The sequence below is a fragment of the Capricornis sumatraensis genome, chromosome 20 (assembly GCF_032405125.1).
Source record: "Capricornis sumatraensis isolate serow.1 chromosome 20, serow.2, whole genome shotgun sequence".
In the NCBI taxonomy this organism is placed as follows: domain Eukaryota; kingdom Metazoa; phylum Chordata; class Mammalia; order Artiodactyla; family Bovidae; genus Capricornis; species Capricornis sumatraensis.
Genome location: NC_091088.1, coordinates 21,830,760 through 21,850,782, shown reverse-complemented (window position 1 = coordinate 21,850,782; position 20,023 = coordinate 21,830,760). Strand labels below are relative to the sequence as shown.

At 38.7% G+C, this 20,023-nt stretch overlaps 1 protein-coding gene across 1 annotated transcript in view; it reads right to left on the bottom strand.

The window, feature by feature from the left end:
- Window positions 1–20,023, bottom strand: part of PHKB (phosphorylase kinase regulatory subunit beta) — a 195,251-nt gene that overhangs the window by 87,505 nt on the left and 87,723 nt on the right. The gene's annotated exons all lie outside the window — the stretch shown is intronic.

Below are 20,023 nucleotides of genomic sequence, written 5' to 3'. Positions count from 1 at the left end.
AATGGCAACCCACTCCAGTACTCTTGCCTCGAAAATCCCATGGACGGCAGAGCCTGATGCAGGCTACTGTCCATGGGGTCCCAAAGAGTCGGACATGACTGAGCACAATAGAATGAAATTAGAAATCAATAGCAGAAAGAAGTCTCAGAAATTCACAAACTAAAATTAAATAATACATTCCTAAATAACCAATGGGTTGGAAAAGAGAAATTAGGAAATACTTTCTAATATACTTTCTGATGATGACTGAAAAAGAAGACACAACATACCAAACTTTAGGGGATTTAGGTAAAGCAATCCTCAAAGGGGAATTCATAGCTGTAAATGTATATATTGAAATAGAAGACTCTCAAATCAATAAGATATATTTCATATTAAGACAACAGATGAAAAGAGCTAATTAATCAAAAGCATGCAAGAGGAGTACAGTATAAATGAAACCAAATAGATTCTTGAAAAACTCAAAAGTTGACAAACCTTTAGATAGACTAACCAAGAAAAAAAAAAAAGACTTAAATTACTTACTCAGGAGTGGAACTAGGAACATTACTACTGATTTTATGAATTCCAAGAGAATATTCTCAAAAAATGTATGCCAACAATTTAGATAACCTAGATAACATGAGCAAATTCCTAGAAACACATACACTACCAAAACTGATTCAAGGAGGACAAGAAAATATGAACAAATGTTTAACAACTAGTGACCGAAACTTTTCACCAAAAAATGTCCAGGATCATGTGACTCCACTGATGAATTCTATTAAACAGTTAATGAAAAATTAAAACCAATCTTCCATAAAATTTTACAAAAACCAGTAGAGGGACACTTTCCAACTCATTCTAAGAGGCCATTATTACCCTAAAACAGAAATCAAAGACACCACAAGGAAAGAAAAACACAAATCAAAATCTCTTCTGAATACAGACACAAAACTACTCAATAAAAACACTAGCAAACCAAACCCAGTAACATACAAAAATTACTACATACCATGACCAACTAGGACTTATCCTACAAATGCAAGAATGGCTTAACATCCATAAATCAGTTATTGCAACTCCCCATATCAACTGAACAAAGGATAAAAAACTACATGACAATCTCGGCAGACACAGAAAACATTTGACAAAATTCAACATCCTTTCATCATGGTAAAAAGCGTTCAGCAAACTAGGGATAGACAGGAACTTCCTCAACCTGATAAAAAGGCATCTATAAAAAATTCAATCACTAATGTCATACTCAGTGGTAAAAGAACACTTTGCCTCAAAGATCAGGAACCAAGACAATGATGTCTGCTCTTGCCACTTCTATTCAACTTTATACTGGAAGTTCTAGTCACAGAAATAAGGCAAGAAAAAGTAATAAAAGGCATCCAGAATGAAAGGTAGAAGCTACGGTAATTAAAACAATGTGGTACTGCCATAAAGATAAGAGATCAGTGGAATAGGCAGAGTCCAGAAATAAACCCTTCCATTACAGTCAACTGATCTTTGACAAGGGGTCCAAAACAATTCAGTAGGAAAAGAATAGTTTTCTCCCCTAGACAAAGTACTAGGAAAGGCAATATACAAAAGCAAAACAATGAAACTGGATCTCTTTACACAAACTACAAAAATAAAGGCAAATTAGATTAAAAAGTTAAAAGTAAGAGCTAAAAGTACAAAATTGTTAGAAGAAAATATAAGAGTAAATCTTTGTGACTTTGTATTAGATAAAATTACATCAAAATATATGTAACAAAGAAAAAATGAGATAAACTGGATTTTGTCAAAATTGTAAGCTTTTGTATCTCAAAGAATACCATCAAGAACAGCCCAAAGAATGGGAGAAAATATCTGAAAACCACATAACTTGCAAGTGACCTGAATCTTGAATATACAAAGAACTCTTACAACTTAACAATAAAAAGACAAATAACCTAATTTTAAAATGGCTACAGTATCTGAATAGACATTTCTCCAAAGAAGATTTACTGTAAACATATGAAAAGATGCTCTGACAATATTAGTCATTTGGGAAATGTTTATTAACACCACAATGAGATAATACCTCATATCCATTAGGACAACTAACACCAAAAAAAAGACAAGAATAAGGGTTGGGGAGGACACAGAGAAATTAGAACCCTTATACACTGCTGGTTGGAAGCCAAATTGGTATACCTACTTTGCAAAATAGTTTAGAAGTGCTCCAAATGTTAAACATAGAGTTACTATAAAGTGAAGTCACTGAGTCGTATCCGACTCTTTGCGACCCGTGGACTGTAGCCCACCAAGCTCCTCCGTCCATGGGATTCTCCAGGCAAGAATACTGGAGTGGGTTGCCATTTCCTTCTCCAGGGGATCTTCCTGACCCAGGGATCGAACTCAGGTCTCCCACATCGGAGGCAGATGCTTTAACCTCTGCACCACCAGGGAAGCCCTTAAATACAAGAATTCAAGTACTAACATCAAAGATTTCAAGGGAGGAAAGGAAGCCAGGTCAAAAGAAGAAGGGGGGGGAGGCGGGAGATGGGGGGGCAAAAGGGGTGACCTTACAGATGTCTCCTGCCACCTACAGATGCCCAGGCTTTATGGGAGTTTTCCCTGGGCCTTCAGAGAAGGGAGGACTGGAACTCGGCCCTACTAGAAATCAGACCAGACTAGAACCAGAATTCGAGTTCTCTGCCAAGAGGAGGTGATCAGTCTCCAATCCTCAGCTCAGGCTGAAGGCCCTTAGACCAGATTCCTGCATCCAGCCCCAGGGGACTAGAAAAACAGGGAAGGACAGGAAGGGTTAAGAAGAAGAAAGAGAGAGGGAAGGGGAGAGAGATCAATAAAGTCTCTTGTTCCTTATCAGTCAAGGCACTCTGGCCAGTTGTCCACGTCAGGAGGAGACCAGGGACAAAAGGGTCCCAGTTGCGGCCGCTGGGTCTGGTCCATTGGCAGGCAAGCTGGCCCCTGAGTACCCCGAGTGGTCAGGATGTCAGTCTCAGCAAAGAAGAGTCCCGTCAGAGTCGCTATTTGTTGCAGGAAGACGGACTCCTTCCAGGGCCCGAAACTGGGCTCTTGTCTAACACTCGGAAATAAGTTGTCCGAGGAGACACATCTGCTGACAAAGCAAGAGATTTTATTGGGAAAGGGCACCCGGGTAGAGAGCAGTAGGGTAAGGGAACCCAGGAGAACTGCTCTGCCACGTGGCTCGCAATGTCGGGTTACTATAAGACTCAGTAATTCCACCCCTAGGAATCAGGGTAGGAAATGAAAGGGAAATGAAAACATATGTCAAACAATAACTTGTTCATGAAAGTTTATAGCAGCATTATTCACAATAGGCAAAAAGTGGAAACAACACAAATGACCATCAGCTGATGAATGGATAAATCAAAGGTGGTCTACCCATACAATGGAATGTTATTCGGCCATAAAAGAACAAAGTGTGGGAATTCCCTGGTGGTCCAGTAGTTAGGACTTTGCACTTCCACTTCAGAGGGCATGGGTTTCATCCTTGGTCTGGGAACTAAGATCCTGCATCAGGAGGCACAGGCAAAAAAAAGTGGGAGGGGTGGGGGAGAAAAAGTGTTACTACTTGGATGAAACTTGAGAACAGGATAAATGAAAAAGTTTGGCCATAAAGGCCATATTACATGATTTGTTGTTGTTCATTCACTCAGTTGTGTATGACTCTTTGTGACCCCATGGATGGCAGCACGCCAGGACTCCCTGTCCATCACCATCTCCCGGAGCTGTTTCAAACTCATGTCCATTGAGTCTGTGATGCTGTTGAAACTTCTCATCTTCTACTGTCCTCTTTTCCTCCTGCCTTCAGTCTTTCCCAGCATGAGGGTCTTTTCTAATGAATCAGCTCTTTGCATCACATGGCAAAAGTATTGGAGCTTCAGCATCAGCATCAGTCCTTCCAATGAATATTCAGGACTGATTTCCTTTAGGATGGACTGGTTGGATCTCCTTGCAGTCCAAGGGACTCTCAAGAGTCTTCTCCAACACCACAGTTCAAAAGCATCAATTCGGCAGCACTCAGCCTTTGTTATGGTTCAATCCTCACATCCATACATCACTACTGGAAAAACCATAGCTTTGACTATGTGGACCTTTGTTGGCAAAGTAATGTCTCTGATTTTTAATATGCTGTCTAGGTTGGTCATAGCCTTTCTTCCAAGGAGCAAGAGTCTTTTAATTTCATGACTGTAGTCACCATCTGCAGTGATTTTGGAGACCAAGGGAATAAATTCACTGTTTCCATTGTTTCCTCATCTATTTGCCACAAAGCGATGGGACTGGATGCCATTATCTTTGTTTTTTGAAGGTTGAATTTTAAGTCATTTTTTTCACTTTCCTCTTTCACTTTCATCAGGAGGTTCTTTAGATCCTTTGTGCTTTCTGCCATAAAGGGTGATATTATCTGCATATCTGAGGTTATTGACATTTCTCCTGGCAATCTCGATTCCAGCTTGTGCTTCATCCAGCTCGGCATTTCACATGATGTACTCTGCATATAAATTAAATAATCATGGTGACAATATGGAGCCTTGAAGTACTCCTTCCCTAATCTGGAACCAGTCTGTTGTTCCATGCCCAGTTCTAATTGTTGCTTCCTGACCTGCATATAGGTTTCTCAGGATGCAAGTAAGGTGGCCTAGTATTCCCATCTTTTGTAAAATTTTCCAGTCTTCTGTATCCACACAAAGGCTTTGGCATACACAATGAATCAGTAGTAAATGTTTTTCTGGAATTCCCTTGCTTTTTCTATGATCCAATGGATACTGGCAATTTGATCTCTGGTTCCTCTGCCTTTTCTAAAACCAGCTTGAACATCTGGAAGCTCTCGGTTCACTTACTGTTGAAGCCTCGCTTGGAGAATTTTGAGCATTACTTTGCTAGCATGTGAGATGAGTGCAATTGTGTGGTAGTTTGAGCATTTTTGGCATTGCCTTTCTTTGGGATTGGAGTGAAAACTGACCTTTTCCAGGCCTGTGGCTACTGTTGAGTTTTCCAAATTTGCTGGCATATTGAGTACAGCACTTTCACAACATCATCTTTTAGGATTTGAAATAGCTCAACTGGAATTCCATCACCTCCACTAGCTTTGTTCGTAGTGATGCTTCCTAAGGCCCACTTGACACCACACTCCAAGATGTCTGGCTCTAGGTGAGTGATCCCACCATCGTGGTTATCTGGGTCATGAAGATCTATTTGGTATAGTTCTTCTGTGTGTTCTTACTAGCTCTTCTTAATCTCTTCTGCTTCTGTTAGGTCCATATTACTTCTGTCCTTTATTGTGCCCTCTTTGCATAAACATTCCCTTAGTACCTCTAATTTTTTTGAAGAGATCTCTAGTCTTTCCCTCTATTGTTTTCCTCTGTTTTTTTGCACTGTTCACTCAGCAAAGCTTTCTTATCTCTCCTTGCTATTTTCTGGAACTTTGCATTCAGATGGGTATATATTTCCTTTTCTCCTTTGCCTTTCACTTCTCTTCTTTTCTCGGCTATGTGTAAGGCCTCCTCAGACAACCATTTTGCCTTTTTGCATTTCTTTTTCTTGAGGATGGTTTTGATCCAGCATCTCCTGTACAATGTTAGGAACTTCCATCCACAGTTCTTCAGGCACTCCATCAGGTCTAATCCCTTCAATCTACTTGTCACTTCCACTGTTTAACTGTAAGGGACTTGATTTGGGTCATACCTGAATGGCCCTACTTTCTTCAATTTAAGTCTGAATTTTGCAATAAGGAGTTTATGATCTGAGCCACAGTCAGCTCCTAGTCTTGTTTTTGCTGACATTATAGAGCTTCTCCACCTTTAGCTGAAAAGAATATAATCACTCTGATTTCGCAATTGACCATGTAGTGATGTCCATTGTAGAGTCGTCTCATATGTTGTTAAGTATGATCATTGTGGTCTCTTGGCAAAACTGTTAGCTTTTGCTCTGCTTCATTTTGTACTCCAAGACCAAACTTGCCTGTTATTCCAGGTATCTCTTGACCTCCTACTTTTGCAATCCAGTCCCTTATGATGAAAAGGACATCTCTTTTTGGTGTTAATTCTACAAGGTTTATATGTCCTTTACAGAATTAACTTCAGCTTCTTCAGCATTAGTGGTTGGGGCATAGACTTGGATTACTGTGATACTGAATGGTTTGCCTTGGAAATGAACAGAGATCATTCTGTCATTTTTGAGATTGCACTCAAGTATTGCATTTTGGACTCTTTTGTTGAATATGAGAGCTACTCCATTTCTTTAAAGGATTACTGCTCACAGTAGTAGATATAATTGTCCTCTTAATTAAATTCACCCATTTTGGTTCAGTTTAGTTCACTGATTCCTAAAATGTCAATGTTCACTCTTGCCATCTCCTGTTTGACCACTTCCAATTTGCCTTGATTCACGGACTTAACATTCCAGGTTCGTATACAATATTGTTCTTTATGGCATCAGACTTTACTTCCCTTGTAGCTCAGCTGGTAAAGAATCTGCATGCAATGCAGGAGACCACAGTTTGATTGCTGGGTCAGGAAGATCTGCTGGAGAAGGGATAGGCTACCCACTCCGGTATTCTTGGACTTCCCTGGTGGCTCAGCAGGTAAAGAATCTGGCTGCCACGTGGGAGATTTGAGTTCTCCCCCTAGGTTGGGAAGATCCCCTGGAGAAGGGAATGGCTAGCCACTCCAGTATTCTGGCCTGGAGAATTCCATGGACTATATAGTCCACAGGGTCACAAAGAGATGGACATGACTGAGTGAATTTCACTTCACTTCACATGGCATCCGACTTTACTTTCACAACCAGACACATCCACAACTGTGCCTTGTTTCCACTTTGGCTCAGCCTCTTCATTCTTTCTGGAGTTATTTCTTCACTCCTCCAGTAGCATACTGGGGAGTTCATCTTTCAGTGTCATATCTTTTTGCCTCTTCATACTGTTCATTGGTTTCTCAAGGCAAGAATGATGAAGTGGTCTGCTACTCCTTTCTCCACTGGATCACATTTGTCAAAACTCTTCACCATGACTTGTCCAACTTGGGTGGCCCAACAGTGCATGGCTAATAGTTCAATCAGTTAGACAAGGCTGTGATCCATGTGATCAGTTTGGTTAGTTTATTATATGATTTATTATATGATTTGAGGTATATATAAAATGTCCAGAATAGGCAAATCTATAAAGTAGACTAGTTCAGTTCAGTTCAGTCGCTCAGTCGTGTCTGACTCTTTGCGACCCTATAAATCGCAGCACGCCAGGCCTCCCTGTCCATCACCAACACCCGGATTTCACTCAGACTCATGGCCATCAAGTCCATGATGCCATCCAGACATCTCATCCTCTGTCGTCCCCTTCTCCTCCTGCCCCCAATCCCTCCCAACATCAGAGTCTTTTCCAATGAGTCAACTCTTCCATGAGATAGAAAAGTACGGGAGTTTCAGCTTTACCATCATTCCCTCCAAAGAAATCCCAGGGTTGATCTCCTTCAGAATGGACTGGTTGGATCTCCTTGCAGTCCAAGGGACTCTCAAGAGTCTTCTCCAACACCACAGTTCAAAAGCATCAATTCTTCGGCGCTCAGCCTTCTTCACAGTCCAACTCTCACATCCATACATGACCACTATAAAAACCATAGTCTTGACTAGATGGACCGTTGTAGGCAAAGCAGTATCTCTGCTTTTCAATATGCTATCTAGGTTGGTCATAACTTTTCTTCCAAGGAGTAAGCGTCTTTTAATTACATGGCTGCAGACACCTTCTGCAGTGATTTTGGAGCCCCCAAAAATAAAGTTTGACACTGTTTCCCCATCTATTTCCCATGAAGTGATGGGACCAGATGCCATGATCTTTGTTTTCTGAATGTCGAGCTTTAAGCCAAATATTTCACTCTCGACTTTCACTTTCATCAAGAGGCTTTTTAGTTCCTCTTCACTTTGTCATAAGAGTAGTGTCATCTGCATATCTGAGGTTATGATATTTCTCCCAGCAATCTTGATTCCAGCTTGTGCTTCTTCCAACTCAGCATTTCTCATGATGTACTCTGCATATAAGTTAAATAAGCAGGATGACAATATATAGCCTTGACGTACTCCTTTTCCTATTTGGAACTAGTCTGTTGTTCCATGTCCAGTTCTAACTGTTGCTTCCTGACCTGCATATAGGTTTCTCAAGAGGCAGGTCAAGTAGTCTGGTATTCCCATCTCTTTCAGAATTTTCCACAGTTGATTGTGATCCACACAGTCAAAGGCTTTGGCATAGTCAATAAAGCAGAAAGAGATGTTTTTCTGGGACTTTTTTGCATTTTCGATGATCCAACAGATGTTGGCAATTTGATCTCTGGTTCCTCTACCTTTTCTAAAACGAGCTGGAACATCTGGAAGTTCACGGTTCACGTATTGCTGAAGCATGGCTTGGAGAATTTTGAGCATTATTTTACTAGCATGTGAGATGAGTGCAATTGTGCGGTAGTTTGAGCATTCTTTGGCATTGCCTTTCTTTGGGATTGGAATGAAAACTGACCTTTTCCAGTCCTGTGGCCACTGCTGAGTTTTCCAAATTTGCTGGCATATTGAGTGCAGCACTTTCACAGCATCATCTTTCAGGATTTGAAATAGCTCAACTGAATTTCATCACCTCCACTAGCTTTGTTCATAGTGATGCTTTCTAAGGGCCTCTTGACTTCACATTCCAGGATGTCTGGCTTTAGGTGAGTGATCACACCACTGTGATTATCTTGGTCATAAAGATCTTTTTCGTACAGTTCTTCCATGTATTCCTGCTACCTCTTCTTAATCTCTTCTGCTTCTGTTAGGTCCAGACCAGTTCTGTCCTTTATTGAGCCCATCTTTGCATGAAACGTTCCCTTGGTATCTCCAATTTTCTTGAAGAGATCTCTAGTCTTTCCCATTCTGTTCTTTTCCTCTATTTCTTTGCATTGATCGCCGAAGAAGGCTTTCTTATTTCTTCTTGCTATTCTTTGGAACTCTGCATTCAGATGCTTATATCTTTCCTTTTCTCCTTGGCTTTTCACTTCTCTTCTTTTCACAGCTATTTGTAAGACCTCCCCAGACAGCCATTTTGCCTTTTTGCATTTCTTTTCCATGGGGATGGTCTTGATCCCTGGCTCCTGTACAATGTCATGAATCTCATTCCATAGTTCATCAGGCACTCTATCTATCACATCTTGGCCCTTAAATCTATTTCTCACTTCCACTGTATAATCATAAGGGATTTGATTTAGGTCATACCTGAATGGTCTAGTGGTTTTCCCTATTTTCCCAATTTCAGTCTGAATTTGGCAATAAGGAGTTCATGATCTGAGCCACAGTCAGCTCCCAGTCTTGTTTTTGTTGACTGTATAGAGCCTCTCCATCTTTGGCTGCAAAGAATATAATCAATCTGATTCCAGTGTTGACCATCTGGTGATGTCCATGTGTAGAGTCTTCTCTTGTGTTGTTGGAAGAGGGTGTTTGCTATGAACAGTGAGTTCTTTTGGCAAAACTCTATTAGCCTTTGCCCTGCTTCATTCCATATTCCAAGGCCAAATTTGCCTGTTACTCCAGGTGTTTCTTGACTTCCTACTTTTGCATTCCAGTTCCCTAGAATGAAAAGGACATCTTTTTTGGGTGTTAGTTCTAAAAGGTCTTGTAGGTCTTCATAGAACCGTTCAACTTCAGCTTCTTCAGCGTTACTGGTTGGGGCGTAGACTTGAATTATTGTGCTATTGAATGGTTTGCCTTGGAAACGAACAGAGATCATTCTGTCATTTTTGAGACTGCATCCAACTACTGCATTTCGGACTCTGTTGTTGACCATGATGGCTACTCCATTTCTTCTAAGGGATTCCTGCCCGCAGTAGTAGATATAATGGTCATCTGAGTTAAATTCACCCATTCCAATCCATTTTAGTTTGCTGATTCCTAGAATGTCAACGTTCACTCTTGCCATCTCCTGTTTGATCACTTCAATTTACCTTGACTCATGGACCTGACATTCCAGGTTCCTATGCAATATTTCTCTTAACAGCATCGGACCTTGCTTCTATCACCAGTCACATCCATAGCTGGGCATTGTTTTTGCTTTGGCTCCATCCCTTCATTCTTTCTGGAGTTATTTCTCCACTGATCTCTAGTAGCATTTTGGTACCTACTGACCCGGGGAGTTCCTCTTTCAGTATCTTATCATTTTGCCTTTTCATACTGTTCATGGGGTTCTCAAGGCAAGAATACTGAAGTGGTTTGCCATTCCCTTCTCCAGTGGACCACATTCTGTCAGACCTCTCCATCATGACCCGCCCATCTTGGGTGGCCCCACGGGCATGGCTTAGTTTCATTGAGTTAGACAAGGCTGTGGTCCTAGTGTGATTAGACTGACTAGTTTTCTGTGATTATGGTTTTTGTGTGTCTGCCCTCTGATGCCCTCTTACAATACCTACCATCTTACTTGGGTTTCTCTTACCTTGGACGTGGGGGTCTAAAGTAGACTAATGATTGTCTAATGCTGGTGGAAGGATGAAGTGATTAATGGTAATGTGGGGAGTGATTGATAAAGGGTATAGGCTTTTTTGCAAGGGGTGATGAAAATGTTCGAAAATTGATTGTGGTTATGGTTGCACCCCCTGTCCTGCCCCAGCTAGCTCCAATGGTAAAGAACCTGCCTGCCAATGCAGGAGACATAAGAGCCTTGGGTTCGATCTCTGGGTTGGGAAGATCCCTTGGAGGAGGAAATGGCAACCCACTCCAGTATCTTTGCCTAGGGTATCCCAGGAACAGAGGAGCCTGAAAGTGAAAGTTGTTCAGTCATGTCTGACTCTTTTCGACCCCATGGACTATACAGTCCCTGGAATTTTCCAGGCCAGGATACTGGAGTGGGTAGCCTTTCCCTTCTCCAGGGGATCTTCCCAACCCAGGGATAAAACCCAGGTCTCCCACATTGCAGGTGGATTTTTTACCAGCTGAGCCACAAGAGAAGCCCAAAAATACTGGAGTGGGTAGACCTCCCTTCTTTAGCAGATAGCGGGCTACAGTCCATGGGGTCGCAAAGAATCGAACACGACTGAAGTGACTTAGCATGCATGGTTGCACAACTTTGTGGATATGCTAAACACAACTGAAATGTAATCTTTAAATAGGCAAAATGTTTGTAATTTTAACTCAGTAAAGTTGTTCTAAAAATCATGCATTTGCAGTCTCAGGAAGAAAACTAGATCCTTGAGGGAAGACAGTGTTTCCTAACACTAAATTCTAAAAGATGTTTCTGAGATGGAGCATTTTTTAGGGGGCACTGACCAGCCTAAGGGCAATGTCTTTGGCTGCTGTTATATTATAAATATGGAAGCTCTTTTCATGTTTTAGTTCCTTGTGGTAACGCTGGATAAAATACAAAGATACAACAAGGAAGACAATTTAGTGTGTTTGGGGGTGGGAAGAAGGTACTAAGTCAGTGTTCTCTGCTGTTTTCTGCTCTAATGTACCTCAGAGAGACCCACTGACACCTGAGGCTCTCTGTAGCATGGATTCTCTGAGGGCCTGGAGGTGACTATGCTGGGAAGGAGCAGTGTAGGGGGTAGGATCCTCAAATTTAATTCTGAATAACCTCTTTGGTGTGCAAGTTGGCAGTATGTATGCAGATTTAAAGCAAGCATACTCTCTGACCCAGCAATTAGCATATCTTAAAGTTTGTTATGCTCAGACATGTGAAAGTTAACTGAATAATAAACCAAAAAAAAGAATCCAACTTCTCCTAAAATGAGTCAGCAGAGGTGTTTATTTTTACTGCAATTAAGCTATGAAAATGTGCTCATTTCATTTTGATCTTCAGTTCTATGTTGATTATATAAAAACAGGTTGTTATGTGGTAGCCTGGATGGCAGGGGGGTTTGGGGAAGAATGAGTACATGTATATGTACAGCTGAGTCCCTTTGCTGTTCACCTGAAACTATCACAACATTGTTAATCATACCCCAATATACCCCAATAAAAATAATATACCCCAATAAAAAGTAAAAAGATATAATAAAAACAGGCTGAGTTTTATACATATTTATCCAAGCATAATATTTACTTAAAAAAAAATTACAGCTCATCTACCATAGCTTTTTAGGTACTGTTTTTAGGCAGTGAATAATTCTGAAAAACAGAGGAGGGAGTCAACCACAAAAATGATAGTAAATTCTTTACAGCTTTGGGACTGTTTCTCACTGTATTTCTATCCTGGGGCAATTTCAGGGTACATGTACAATGTTATTTAATAGACAAAAAACAAAGGTGTCTTTATAAACTCTTGGAAGATATTTTTCATAGTGATAAAAATGAAAATAATAGAATAATAAGAAAAAGGAGGAGAAACAGCAGCAGAACAGCCACAGAAGTGTTGCCTCTGCAACAGCCCAGCATCATTTTGCGCTTACTCCATTCCTGGCATTGTTTAAGCATTTCACATACATTAATCCTCAATATGCCCCTATCTTACAGATGGCAAAACAGAGGCATTGAGTGGTTAAGCAACTGGCACATGGCTAGAAAATGACAGAATTTCGATTCAAACATAATAGTCTCTTCAGAGTTTCCTGACCACATATTAATCTTGCCCTTTAAGAACACTGATATTCTATACAATGGAAAAGATAATCAAGAGGTGGAAACAATAAAAAATTTAGGCCTTGATATGTCATCCTTTTCCTACCCCAATCAGGGAGTGTATTATATGGAAAAGATAATCAAGAGGTGGAAACAATAAAAAATTTAGGCCTTGATATGTCATCCTTTTCCTACCCCAATCAGGGAGTGTATTATAGGATATTCTCTCTCTCTGAAGAAAATATACTTTTGCAATTTAAACCAAGTCAACATGGGCTTGATTATGGCAAATATCGGCATGTAATTTCAATTTATTAATATTAGTTTAGTTTATGCTGCAGGGTTGATTAATACAGTGATATTCTAAATAGTAGCATATTATTTCCCCTTCTTATTTGTCTGATCACTGAGATGTGAAAAAATTTTCATTACCAACAGGCATTTTACATAATTAATGTTTCACTGTCATCCTATAGAAATGAATTGTATCTTTATTATTTTGTTATTTATAAATGATGACAGATAAATTAAGAAATCTTATATCCTTGGAAAGCATAAGTGCTAATTTATTAACAGTGATATGAATCAAACAGACAACCAAATCTTGAAAAAGCTTATTTCTTTGCATTTCCTTCTCATTTCTCTTTCTGTACTATACCTGTATATCTAGTTTCATGTACCAGTTTATACCACCTGTTCATCTATAACCCACAGGCTGTATGATTCTTATTCATATCTATACCACACTACCTAGCACAGCACCAGCATCTGGTAGGCACTCAAGAGATTTATTAAACAAAATAATAAATTGATGGGTTAACAAATCTGGATACATTAATTGCCATAATCATTAATTTCCATATGGTAAAAGTGATAAATACTTAAAAGATCAAGTTAAAAGACATTCCTCCCCACCCTGTTAGGGGAAGCACACTGACTGAAACCGCTCACCCTGGCCAGGCCCTATAGTAACCATTCGCATGAGTTATTTGATGACAGGAGATCCTGGTAAGGAATACGGAACTAATTAGCCACCACCAACTGGAAAAGTTCGGGAAAGGTCAAAAGGAGACACCGCGTGTCTGTCCTCTTTCCAGAATGCCTCTCACTAGCATTCATCTTGGCTGAGCGATGCATGCACCACCAGGAAAGACTTTGAATTAGAATGATTGGCCAAAGACCACCTGGAAACTAATCCCATCGCCATAAAACCCAAGACTGTGAGTCACGCTGAAGAGTAGTTCTCCTGGGTTCCCTTACCCTACTGCTCTCCACCCGGGTGCCCTTTCCCAATAAAATCTCTTGCTCTGTCAGCACATGTGTCTCCTTGGACAATTCATTTTTGAGTGTTAGACAAGAGCCCAGTTTCGGGCCCTCGAAGGGATCCCCCTTCCTGCAACAACCCTACTGCATTGATTTTTATCATTCAGGAGGCAAAAACAGAGCTCCTCATTGCTCCAACTATGGCACTGGTTTTCTGGTAAGATCCCTGAAAGACCTCACACCTGCCCAACTACAGAACATTTTAAAAAAAGAAACAAGGATAAAAGAGCAATGCCTTTTACATTTGACAATACAGTATCAAATCTCACAGAATCAAGTATTTCTATTAATATAAATAGGGACAGCTGTTTTTAAACCTTTAGAAGACATATTAGGTTCATTAATATCTACATTTTTATACACAGAAAAGGTTTATGAAATATACCCTTGGTTTATCTCAAACAATAATTGTTGAGGGTAAAAAGAAAAAAAATCCTTAGTTACAGTGATACATATCAGCAATTCATATATTAAGAAATGAGCTATGAAAAAAAGGAAAATGTAGATCCTCAATCTTGTACATTATACCAAAAAATCCCAAATTTATATAATGTTCTTAACTCAATTAACAGGGATCTAATACATAAAGATTTTAAATTTATTTCATCAAAAAACAGCACAAGTTGGGGACTTCCTGATGGTCCAGTGGCTAAGACTCCAAGCTTCCAATGCAGGGGGCCTGGATTTGATCTCTGGCCATGGACAGAGGAGCCTGGCGGGCTACAGTCCATAGGGCTGCAAAGAGTCGGACACGACTGAGAGACTAAGCACAGCATAGGGAACTAGTTCTCAAACACTGCAACTAAGACCCAGTGCAGCCAAATAAGTAAATAAATATTTATTAAAACAACAACAACAACAGCACAAGCAAAGTTTAAGGGCAAACTAGGAAAATACTGAGAGGTTAAGTATACCTAATATATAAAATATTCACACAGACTGATGATAAAAACTATAAAACCAAGGTTAAGTGAGCAAAGTAAATAACTAGGTAACTCAGAGGACACAGAAATGACTGAGAAATATGTTTTTAACCATCAGCATGCAAATAAAAACAGGATACAAATCAGTATCTTAATATGCTAGTAAAATTTTTACTTTTAATGAGCACACTTAATGCCACAAAGGTTATATGTGACACATCACCATGGAGACTTCTGCACGAGTCAACAGTTAGTCAGTCATGGGCTGCATAACCTTGGGTGAGCTGCTAAATTCTTCTGAGCTTCAGTTACAGCATATAATTCCCATCTCATAGAGAAGACAGGAGGATTACTTAGGATAGTATTTGTAAAGGGAAGAGCAGACTATGACAGACTTTAAGGTAGTATTATTTCAGGGCAACAGTCTGACAATATATACATAGAGTCTTCTCAGGCTTGAGGCATCACTGGCTTCATGTTCAATTTTACTAATATATTCAAGGGTAGGATCAAAAACTTGTAAACAATTTTTCTAGCTCTAGTAGCAATTCAAGTAAAAATTTTAGTTTTAAGAAAGTCATGGAAGAAAAATCTTTCAAGATGCAACTTTTAAAGCAAAACTCTATTACATGTACTTTCAAGATGTTAGTGATGCCTACTGCACAGAAATCTTACTTTAGGTCACTAGCAATCTCATGGATACCATGAAAAAGATAGCAAAAGTGCTAAGAAATTGATGTCTTTCTGCTTGAAGTTTCCTGGAGGGTGATAGCTGGGAAAGCTCTTAGCAATAATGTAAAAATAAACCTATATATTTTTATCTCTTTATCTTTATCACTAACCAAACTGTGGGTTACACTGAGCAAGGTGTCAACTGTATTTGAATTTCAACAGATCAATGAAAATCAAGAACTCAGTTTCTTATGTCCACACGCACACTAGGGGGCACTTGATCACTAACTTGAAACAGATTTCCAGGCTTAAAAAGTGGTTTTTATATTTGAGGTCAATTGGTCAAGAAATATCATGAATAAAATCAAATACAAATGGACTTGTCTTAGTTACAGACATTGGGATTAGAATAAGCAGTTTATCAGAATAACTAACCTGCCCTCAGAGACAAAGAAATATTTCCTAGGTTGTCACATTTGATTCTTGTTGTAAAACTACTGTGTATCAATCACAATGACTAGCAGGGAGAAGGCCTCTATAAATATCAGCTGGTTCACTGAGTAGATGAATAGTTAAGAAGCATCTAAGGATGCATTTTCTTCTTGTGATGTTCTGTGACTATCAGAGTACCTATAAAGAGAGCCCATATGCATCCTTAGTTGCCTGTTTAACAAGAACTATGAAACATATTTTCACAAGTACTATCTTCCAAATGGTGGCTGAAAAGAGGAAGGAGGGTAGAAAGAAGGACAGGAAGTAGAAGAATCATTTAAGTATGTATTTGTCCCACAATAAATGCTTCAGTATATTTTCTCGTCAATCCTTAAAACAAAATAAAGAAACTGATGATCAAGAAGATAAGAAAATTCAAGACACTTAAGCATAAGTGGCAGAACTTCTTTCCAGATCCTAAACTGTCTACTTCCTAAATTCATGGCCCCCAAACTCTTGATCTTTCCACTACAGTTCAAGAAAAACATGAAGAAAAGGAAAGAAGGAAGTGAAACTAGGGGGAGGAAGAAGTGGATGAAAAACATAGTAATGTCAGAGAAATAATCAGTATCACATGGTTAAAAGTTTGGTGGGTGTTACAAATCATTTAAAGTATAGTTTCTGCTGGAAAATGAATTGAGTTCCAAAAAAATGACTTACTAAAGAACTTTAGGAACCCAAGAATTAGTTTGGGAACTGTATATGCACATAACATTTTAGATATTTTAAAATACTGCTTTGTTTATTTCATCATTTTAAAAGTCTGTTAACACTTCCAGGAAATTAACACCCCTCCTCAAAAGAAAAGATCCTTTGTGAAACTCAAAAAAATTTTTCACTCAACTTAACATTTTAGGACTTTGCATGCATTGCAGAAAAAACAATAGTTAATTAAAGAGCTCACTAATTTAATTATAATCAAAGAACATGCTTGTTTTAACTCTTGATTTTTATTAATGTTTTCAAAGCATCTATCCTAAAAATTCTTCTGTTCACCTATCTTAATTTATAAAGTATGTAAAAGCTCTAATATTTATGATTTGGGATCTTACAGTAGTACCTAAATGAGGTCATCACTATGAATGCCCGATGTAAAGGGTAAAAAAAGTTAGTTGCGTATATAGTAGTCCCCTAATCTACAGTTTCACTTTCTGCAGTTTCAGTTACCTGTGGTCAATCACAGTCCAAAAATAATAAATGCAAAATTCCAGAAATAAACAATTCATAGGGCTTCCTTTCCCAGGTGAAAAGAACCCGTCTGCCATGGCAGGAGAGGTAAGAGATGCGGGTTCCATCTCTGGGTTGGGAAGATCCCTTGGTGGAGGGCATGGCAACCCACTCCCTGGAGAATCCCATGGACAGAGGAGCCTGGTGGGCTATGGTCCAAAGGGTCGCACACAGTAGTTGGACACGACTGAAACAACTTAGCATGCATGTGCACAGACAATGTTTAAATCCTGTGCCTGTGTCCTGAATAGCATGATAAAATCTAGGACAGTCCTTCTCCTACCTGGTAGCCCCAATCATCCCAAGATCTCTAATTATGGACATGGTCTGCTCCTGACATTGGATCATCAACATTGTCAAGGCTCCATGATCCAGGATTCCCAGAAGCAGATGATCCCACTTCTGACATCTTCTCAAAAGGTCAAGAGAAAACTAATGCTATGTCATAAGGCCTACATCATTCACCTTACCTCATTTCATCATGTAGATATCTTATCATCTCACATTATCACAAGAAGAGGTGTACGTACAGTACAATAAGGATTTTCTTTGAGGAAGACCACATTCCATAACTTTTATTGCAGTATACTATTATAAATTATTAACTTATAAAATTATTCTTTTTGTATCATTAGCTATTGTTGCTAACCTCTTACTATGCTTAACTTATACATTAGACTTTATCATAGCTATGTATACATAAAAAAAACATAGTACATATAGGATTTGGTACTATCCATGGTTTCAGGTATCTACAGGGGGGTGGGTCATAGAATGTATACTCGTGGATAAGGGGAGGGGGGCTATTATTTATTAAAAACACAAGCTCAAGTCTGGAGGTCAGGCTTTTTTTTCAAAGCTAAACAACTGATATGTTAGTTTCTCTTTAAAAAATATTGAATAAGAAAATATATTAAAGTTAAATAATGGTATTGGGGAAGTTTTAAAGTTATTATTAACTGTATGTTATCTTACATTACTCTAGTTTAACCTCAAAAAAATTTCAATCTAAAGATCATGATTTTCAAATGACTTTTATGTGATAAATATTCTTAAGGTTATTTATGCAAAAAACTCAAAAAAGTACATGGCTTTCTACAGACTCACATGAACATTTTCTAAACTTTCAAATGTAAACAAAAATTTAAGGTATAACTAATGATCATTTTATTCTAAGACAAGTTAAATGTTATATCTGAAATTACATTTTATTTGGTTTAAAATAACATGTTTGTGGTTTATTTACCTATTTCACAGCAAACATTGATTTTCTAAGTGTCTAAATTTTCTAAAGATAAAAAAATTACTGTAATAATTAACTATTTTCTAAGAACACAGTGGGTAGTTCAGGTCTTGGGCCAGGAAATAGCATACTGAGTCTTTCTGCTCTAACAGTGAAATAAAAGTCACATAGCTTTGTTGTATATTATTCATTAAGGTATGTGTGTGTTAGTTGCTTAGTTGTGTCCAACTCTCTGCAACCCCACAGACTGTAGCTCACCAGGCCCCTCCGTCCATGGGATTCTCCAGGCAAGAACACTGGAGTGGGTTGCCATTTCCCTCTCCACAAGGAACTACAGAAAGAAAGAAAGTGAAGTCGCTCAGTTGTGTCCGACTCCTTACAAACCCATGGACTGTAGCCTACCAGGCTCCTCCATGCATGGAATTTTCCAGGCAAGAGTACTAGAGTGGGTAGCCATTTCCTTCTCCATCATTAAGGTATACATAGAGCAAAATATTAAATTTCACCTGAATTAGTGAAAGCCATATACTATAGAATATTTTTAAAGGTTTATGTTCTATTATTTCCATATAATTCCAATTAACTGCCCATAAAATACTGTTAAGCAGATATCCAACTGAGGGTCCTTTAATGAATAAATAAGACTTTGCTCGTAAATGTGGTGGCTGGGATCTTAACATCCATAGAAACTGGATGGTTCTTAGGGAGGGCGCAGGGAGGGGGCAAGAATACTAAATGATTAGTCAAGAGCAACTAAATGATTCAGTCTTCCGAGATCTTACTCATTTTAACCAGTGAGTTGTTAATGAGATGACACAGAGCTAGGTCAAAGTGCTAATTAATATGCAGCATCTCTTTTTTTTTTTTAGCAGGAGATAAGAATGTGGTTTCATAGTTTGCAACACACCTTTTGCAGGTTCTCTACTGCCTTTTTACAAGTACAGCAGGAAAAAGAGAAATTGACTACTTTTTAAAAGATTTTCTTTTTCAAAATGGTCATGGAACAGAGATGAAGGTATGACCTGGACTATTTCTGTTCACTCTGATCTTAACAGAAGAAAATGCTATCTCCATTCAAAACCTGTCTACATTTAATACATGTATTTTGGAGTAACAAAAGTCCAATTTTTTTTACTGATTAATATTTTCAATCCTCTTTATTTTAAAGCTTAATCTGCTTATGTAGAGTATGGTCAATTCTATATTCCCAATTAATTAGCCTTCTTACTTTTATCCTGAGACTCTGCTCAAACAGCAATCTTTCTAGCTGTATCAATCCCAGGCTGAATATATAGCAAAAAGCAGGATGAAGGCAGTGTAGATCTCAAATTATAGCCCAGGTACCAGTTTTCAGTCTCATACTCACAGGAAAATTTCATCATGCTCACTTGTAATTTCCAAGTATAGTATACAGAAACTTATGATTCTGATGTTAAAATTCTTGTCTTAGGTTTACTATTCCTCTTCTAAAATACATTTTATTTAGCTTAATATCAATAAGGCTTCTTTGTATTCATGATAATAAGATGGAAATAAAATTCTAACTAGAGACAACCTTAGCAACTTGATTTCAAGAAAACTA